The following is an 8,491-nucleotide window of genomic DNA, read 5'->3' on the forward strand; positions in this document are numbered from 1 at the left end:
GCTATGTGGCTACAAAGCCATACCAGCTTGTGTTCTAAATGTCTCACAGTTTGTTGTGAAACAACCTCTCTTCTTATCATCTCCTCATCAGATTTCTGATACTAGTTCTTAGAAATAATCCAAGGTCTCCCTCTTTAAAAATTAAAATCAGCAAGACATTTCCTGCTGAATTTAAGGGATTCCTATTCACACCAAATCATTGTCCTTGGACCATTAACTGTCTCTTCTACTCAGTTTTTGTCAGGTCACTTCGCCTCCAATGTACATTTAACTCATGGTGGATCCCACCCATAGCCCGCACCGCCCCCGCCCCCCCCAAGATATCCTTGTTCCTTATCTCCGAACCGATGAAAAGGTTACCTTACAAGGTAAAAGGGAGTTTGCATATATGATTAGATTATGAATCTTGAGATGGGGAGATTGTGCTGGGTTATTTAGGTGGGCTCAATGTAATCACAAGGGTCATTGTAATAGAAGCAGGTGGGACAGTCAAAGATGAAGATGTTAAGTAGGGCCATGAGCCAAGGAATTCAGACAGCCTCTGGAAATTGGAAAAGGCAAGGAAACAGAGTCTTAGAGCCTCCAGAAGGATTCAGCTCTATCTCCAGGACTGTAAGAACATAAATTTATGTTGTTTTAAGCTACTAAATTTGTGGTAGTTACAGCAGCAATAAGAGACTAATATAGCCCTTTAGACAAACTGAGCCATTATTAAAGAATCTTAGGGTAAACATGATGGTGTAGGCTTCCCCTGTTCCATCTGTTACGTCAAGACCAAGATTGCTTGGGCTTCTCATATGTTGCTTCTCATATGTTACTCATAGGATCCTTACTGTCTATGGTTTCATGACCTCACTTCAGGAATGATCTCTGCCTGTCCAGGGTCAAGTGTCCACCCCTATGATCCAGGGCATGGAATGCCCTGATGTGCCACACCTGAGTCAGGCGATCTCTAGAATCAGGGAGCTCATCCTTTCCAATTACACGGGCAAGAATAAAGAAAAGATATTCTGTCAAAAGAAAATTAGAGTAACGTGATCAGAAAAAGAAAGACTAGATGCCAGGCAGGCACATAAAACACAGATGTTTCTTATGGAGGCTGAGGGAATCAGGAGGAGAAGTTTTGGAAATGGTTTTATTAGAATATTAAAGCAACCTTGTATTATAAAAAAAAATTCCAGTCTTCAGCCCAAAATGTAGTGAGATTTCTTTTATTAAATTGCTTTACATCATTTGGTCAGATTAAAGGATGTTAAGATTCTTGCAGGTAAGTTTGATGCACGTATCTGGCTTCCTTTATCTGTAAAAGATAACAGAATCCCCATAATGCCTGGGAGCAGGGCGCCTTGATGTGGCTGAAACATTTCCTATTTAACAGTCTGCCTTATCTGATAGTTACCCTTTCCAGCTTCAAGGCAGCAAATCACTTGGATCACTGTGCTTTCAAACCAGCCTCACAAATGATGCCCAAGAAGTAAAGTTAGAGCCCATTCTCAGAGAGAAGCTATTAAAAGGCTTCAACAAAGAAAAGTTCAAACGCACGGAGATCAAGGAAAAAGAAAATGACCCAAATGGAAGGCCTGAGATGTAAGAACATATCATGCATAAATAGAGTGGTAAATATGTGGGTATGCTCAAGCAAAAATCACTTGACTAAAACTATTAGTAATATATAGACTGTACAGTTTAAAAAAAGAGAGACCTAAAATACTGGATAACAATGGCATGTATATTGACAGGATGATGATCAGAATAAAAATAACCTAAGGTTCTTATATGATTCATGAGGAAGGTAAAATTATTAACTTTTGAAATGGTAAAGTATTTGTGCTAATATATTTAGGGCAAGCAATGAAAAACAGACATAGAGACTATAGCTTATGAGCAGTTATATTCTCCTAAATTTAAGCCAAAGAACAACAGAAACAAAAGACAAACCTCAATTAATTAAAATCTTTTACAAGAAAGGAGAAGAACAATAGCCAAACTGTGGAAGGAGTCTCGGTGTCCATCGAAAGATGAATGGATAAAGAAGATGTGGTTTATGTATACAATGGAATATTCCTCAGCCATTAGAAACGACAAATACCCACCATTTGCTTCAACTTGGATGGAACTGGAGGGTATTATGCTCAGTGAAGTAAGTCAGTCGGAGAAGGACAAACATTGTATGTTCTCATTCATTTGGGGAATATAAATAATAGTGAAAGGGAATATAAGGGAAGGGAGAAGAAATGTGTGGGAAATATCAGAAAGGGAGACAGAACATAAAGACTCCTAACTCTGGGAAATGAACTAGGGGTCGTGGAAGGGGAGGAGGGCAGGGGGTGGGGGTGAATGGGTGACAGGCACTGAGGGAGGCACTTGACGGGATGAGCACTGGGTGTTATTCTGTATGTTGGTAAATTGAACACCAATAAAAAATAAATTTATTAAAAAAATAAAAATAAATCTTTAAAAGATAACCCTAATTTACAGGTATATTTTATCAAAATAAAAATAAGCTGGAGGAACAAAAAAAAAAAAAAGGAGAAGAAGAACAAAAAAGGATAGGACAAATAGCACAAAATAACATAGTAGAATTAATCCAAATATACCAGTAATCACAATAAATGAAATCCTTCAGTTAAAAGACAAAGATAAAAAAGATAATAAAATTTAGCTATTTATATGAGACACATCTCAAAATAAGGATACATAGATATTATAATTCAAAGAGAAAAAATGTATATTAGGCAAAGACTAAAGAAATGTGGTATAACTGTATTAATTATCAGATAAGATAGAAAAGAAGGCAAAAAGTGGGTCAGCACACAATGATAAAAGTTATGAATCACCAGAAAAATATAACAATTATAAATTTGTTTATACCCAATATAACAGAGTGAAAATTAAACTACAAGGGAAAATCGACAAATCCATCACATTTAGAATTGAGTGATAACAAAATAATTATGTGTCAAAACTTGTGGTATAGCTAAAGGGATGGATGCTTGAGGGAAATATCTATCGTTAGATACTTCCATTAGAAAAGAAGAAATGCTCAAAATTAATGGCCCAAGTATAGAACTTGAAAAGTTAGAAAAAGAAGAAAGGAAATCATGAACATAGATGCAGAAATTGAGGTAAAAGCAATCATACAATGAGAGTATTGACCAAGACAAACATTTTCTGAACAGTTTAATGAAACTGACAAGCCTCTGCTGCGATTAATCAATAAAAAAAAAGAAAAGTGGTGCCTGACTGGTTCAGCTGGAAGAGCATGTGACTCTTGATCTTGGGGTTGTGAGTTCACGCCCCATGTTGAGTGCAGAGATTAGTTATAAAGAAAATCTTAAAAAAAAAAAAAAAAGAAAGTGACAAAAATTGCCATTATAAGGGAAAAAGTGACTACTATAACTATGGATGCAACAGATATTTTTTAAAAAGGTTATTATGGACACCTTTGTGTTGATAAGTCTGAAAACTTAAAAATATGTATAAATTCCTGAAGAATGTACCTTGCAAAAACGGACTGAAAAAGACATGGAGGTCATTTTTGGTTGGTGCGAGACGGAGTGGCCAATGACCTACAGAGCAACATGTCTAAGTTTTAACGTAACTGCTGTGACACATTCTTCCCTCATGATTCTCCATCTGGGAGGAAGACACACTGCAGTGGTAGGAAACACAAAGCAAATGTGAAAGACTACTATCAGAAATGGACGGGAAAGCAGGCTAAGAGCCTTATCAACAGGACAATTGCTGCATTTCGACAAGGAAAGCCACCTCCTACTCCATTCGCTGCTACTCCTCCTGTGGGGGCAGTGATCCCACCTGCCCACCAACCCCTGGGTCCTCCTTCCCCTGGTATGATGTCAGCATCCCATGTGGGGGACCTTCCCGTGATGCCAATGATGGGTCCTCCTCCTCCTCCTGGAATGATGCCAGTGGGACCTGCTCCTGAAATGAGGCTGCCTAAGGGAGGCCACATGCCAATGATGCCTGGACCCCCTATGATGAGACCTCCCACCCATACTGTGATGGTGCCCACTTGGCTGAGAATTACTCCACCAGACATATAAGGAGAGGGGGAGCCTCTTTATTTCCATTTTTTATTACTTGTTCTACTTCACCAGGAGATCATGGTGCTGTGATTCTGGGTGTTTTCTCACAGCATGACAAGGAAGATTTGCTCCCCCTTCCTATCAAAGAGAGAATGGTTTTGGTAGGGGGGTAGTGGGACCAAAAAAAAAGCAATATTCATTTGTATTGTGAAATGTGGAAATAAAATCGTCAACTCTTTTAGTTAAAAAAAAAGATAAGTCATGGAAAACAAAATTTGTATGAGTAATATCACATTAATTAAACATTTATTAGCAAGATAGGAATAAAAAGAAATTTCTTTAACCCAATAAAGGGCATCTATGAAAAAACCTAAAGGAAACATAAAACTAAATGATGACTGGTGAAAGCATTCCCTCTAGTATCAGGATTAAGGCAAGGGTGCCTGCTACCAACATTTCTTTTCTTCATTGTACCGCATATCCTGGCCAGTGCAGTGTATCAGGGAAAAGGGATGGGGGAAGGTATACAGATCAAAAGGGAATAAATAAAGCTGTCATTATCCATAGATGGTATATTTCCCTATTTGGAAAACACTAAAGAACCAAAATTACTTGACTTTTAGCAAGCTTTCTGGTACAAAATCATTACCCCAAAGACAATTACATTTGTATACATCAGCAACAATCAGTTAGAAAATGTAATTTTTTAAAAAAGATTTATTTTTTTAGAGAGAAAGGGAGAGAGCATGCATGAGCAGGGGGAGGGGCAGAGAGAGGGGGAGAGAGAGAATCTTAAGCAGACTTGGCGCTGAGTGTGGAGCCCAACATGGGCTCACTCTTATAACCCTGAGGTCATTACCTGAGCTGAAACCAAGAGTTGGACACCCAACCAACTGAGGTGCCCCTAGGAAATGTAATTTTTAAAAGATGCCATTTTGAAGTGAAATAGATCAAGGGGGTTAAGAATACACTTAACATGATCACCACTGAGTAACATATAGAATTGTTGAATCATATATTGTACACCTGAAACTAATACATACCGTATGTTAATTATACTTCAATTTTTAAAAATGCCATTTAACAAAACAACAATATAAAGCACCTAGGAGGGGATCCCTGGGTGGCTCAGTGGTTTATTTTTTTTTTATTTTTTTTTTTAATTTTTATTTATTTATGATAGTCACACAGAGAGAGAGAGAGAGGCAGAGACACAGGCAGAGGGAGAAGCAGGCTCCATGCACCGGGAGCCTGACGTGGGATTCGATCCCAGGTCTCCAGGATCGCGCCCTGGGCCAAAGGCAGGCGCCAAACTGCTGCGCCACCCAGGGATCCCGGCTCAGTGGTTTAGCGCCTGCCTTTGGCCCAGGGCGCGATCCTGGAGTCCTGGGATCGAGTCCTGCGTCAGGCTCCTGGCATGGAGCCTGCTTCTCCCTCCTCCTGTGTCTCTGCCTCTCTCTCTCTCTATGTCTATCATAAATAATAAATAAATATAAAAAAATAAATAAAGCACCTAGGAATAAATCTATCAAAAATTGTGCATGCCCGTTGTAAAGCTTTATTGAAAGACCTTGCAGATGACCTAGTTAAACGGAGATATGTACTATGACTATGGTTACTATATTCAATATTGAAAATATGCTGACGTTCTTCAAATTGATCCACAGATTCAATAAAATTCCGATAGGATTTTTTTGTGGAACTTGATAAATTGATTCTAAAATTATATGGAAATTTATATGGAAGAGTAAAGGGCTAATAATAGCTCTTGCTCTTGAAGAAGAACCAAATACAAAAAAAAAATCAATTCAAGACAAATAGAGACTTAAATATGAAAGGAATAAAACCGTAAAGCTTAGAAGCCAATATATATATGAAAATATCTTTATGACTTTAGGATAGGGAAGAATTTCTTAAGACACAAAAAAGCAGAAGGTGTAAAGATAAATACTGATGAATTCTACTACATTAAATATAAGGACTTATGTTTTCAAAAAAGACCATTAATCAGATGTAAATTCAAGCTCCAAATTAGGAGAAGATATTTACCAAACATATCATCAAAAACAATTAGGACTTGGAATATATGAAGAACTTCTAAATATTATAAGAAAAAGACAAACAACTCAATTGAAAATTGGACAAAGGGCATGATTTAGGCATTTCATAGATGAGGGAACACAAATGATTCATAAAAACAAGAAAAGATGCCTCATTTTAAATCAGGCTAAGACAAATTAAAACCACAATGAGATACTATTTCATACCCACTAGACTGGCAAAATTATTAAGCCAAGTGATGGTGAGGTTAGGGAACAGTGTGCTGTTGGTTGATGTGCTACTTGGTATGACCACCCTGCTTTACTTAATAAAGTTCAACAATATGACCCAGTGATTTCACTTCTAGATATAAACCTTAGAAAAATAATTTTTACATGTGCACCAGCCAACAAGTATAAGACTGCCCATAGCAACACTGACCCTACAGGCAGGAAAATTCATATATCCACCCCCAATACAATGGATAAACCAATTGAAGTATATTCATGCAGTGAAATCACCATTCACATGAATGAATCCCAGCTGGAACTATCATCAAAGGTAAATCTCGGGATCCCTGGGTGGCGCAGTGGTTTAGTGCCTGTCTTTGGCCCAGGGTGCCATCCTGGAGACCCGGGATCGAATCCCATGATTATTTTTGTTGTTGTTTCTTCAAAAGTAGCTAGTCAAGATTCAAGATAGAATTCAAATGGGAGCGAGCCTGCCGTGCTTAAAAATTAGTACAACAGTAAACTGTTTTTGAAAAACCACATTTTCTTGATCTCAGATTTTTTTTACATAAATTAATTTGGGGACATAAATTAATTTGGGGGAGAATATGAATATTATTTAGAAATCCTCTTTTGTTTTAAGATAGATTTTAAGGTTCTTTATAAAAATGTTAACTTAGAATCCTTAATTTGTAAAAATTAAAAAAAAAAAAAAAAAAAAAAGGGATCCCTGGGTGGCGCAGCGGTTTGGCGCCTGCCTTTGGCCCAGGGCGCGATCCTGGAGACCCAGGATCGAATCCCATGTCGGGCTCCCGGTGCATGGAGCCTGCTTCTCCCTCTGCCTGTGTCTCTGCCTCTCTCTCTCTGTGTGTGACTATCATGAATAAATAAATAAAAATAAAATCTTAAAAAAAAAAAAAGGTAAATCTCAAGAACATGAGGCTGCCACGTATGACTGTGATTGCAGGCTGTGGCAATGGATTCAGTAGGCACTGAGATCTATTCTATGTTCCATGTGCCAAGCTGTGCACACTGGCACAGGGATGCCTGTCCCTGAAGGGAGGGGTGCTTTTTAAATTTTTAAAAACTGCACAAAGACCCTCTATAGGTTAGCTCTGGTCCTACAAAATCATAATGTTGAATAGAAAGATCACAGAAGTACATATATTCTGTATTACTGTATTTCTAGGAAGTGTGAAACCAGGTAAAGGGCAGCCCGGGTGGCTCAGCGGTTTAGCACCGCCTTCAGCCCAGGGCCTGATCCTGGAGACCCCGGATCGAGTCCCACTTCGGGCTCCCTACATGGAGCCTGCTTCTCCCTCTGCCTGTGTCTCTGCCGCTCTCTCTGTGTGTCTCTCATTAATAAATAAAGAAAATGTTTTTTTTTTAAAGAAGAAACCAGGTAAAACTAAACAATAATGACTCATATATATTTCGTAAAACTATATAGAAAAACAAGAGAATGATTAACACAAAATTCAGTAGAGTGATTATTTCTTGGGAAAGGGGAAGTGTCCAGTTAGGAAGGGCTCACGATGGGTTGGGCAGCTCTAAGGTACTGATAATATTCTATTTCTTTGGCTGAGTAGTGGGTACTCAAATACTATGTTGTCGGGATCCCTGGGTGGCGCAGCGGTTTAGCACCTGCCTTTAGCCCAGGGCTCAATCCTGGAGACCCGGGATTGAATCCCATGTCAGGCTCCCGGTGCATGGGGCCTGCTTCTCCCTCTGCCTATGTCTCTGCCTCTCTCTCTCTCTCTCTGTGTGCCTATCATAAATAAATAAAAATTAAAAAAAAATACTATGTTGTCATGCTTCATCCTTTATATGCCTGTTTAAAAAAAAACAAACTCCTCCTTATATATTCCACATAATGATTTTAAATCAAAGGGACTCCACTCAAGGCTACTGACTGAAGACAAGGGCTTCCAACATAAGGTTTGGACAGGGTAGATTGCCAAGAGGCCCAGAGCTGAGGGTCTGAGGCCTAAGGGGTCACAGAAGAGACACTGACTGCCTCATGTGCGATGAGGTGGGAGGACCTCAATGGGATAAGCCAAAGGTGCTTCATGAAAAAGCAAATTAAAGTTACAGTAAGATACCACTATTAGAATGAAAACATATGTTCATTTAAAAACTTGTACCCAAAAGCTCTTAGTAGTATTATTTGTAATA

At 38.6% G+C, this 8,491-nt stretch overlaps 1 pseudogene; it reads left to right on the forward strand.

Moving 5' to 3' along the window:
- Positions 1-3,581: 3,581 nt before the first annotated feature.
- Positions 3,582-4,064, forward strand: LOC140624584 (U1 small nuclear ribonucleoprotein C-like; annotated as a pseudogene).
- The last annotated feature ends 4,427 nt before the right edge of the window (positions 4,065-8,491 follow it).

Source organism: Canis lupus, chromosome 34 (assembly GCF_048164855.1).
Source record: "Canis lupus baileyi chromosome 34, mCanLup2.hap1, whole genome shotgun sequence".
In the NCBI taxonomy this organism is placed as follows: domain Eukaryota; kingdom Metazoa; phylum Chordata; class Mammalia; order Carnivora; family Canidae; genus Canis; species Canis lupus.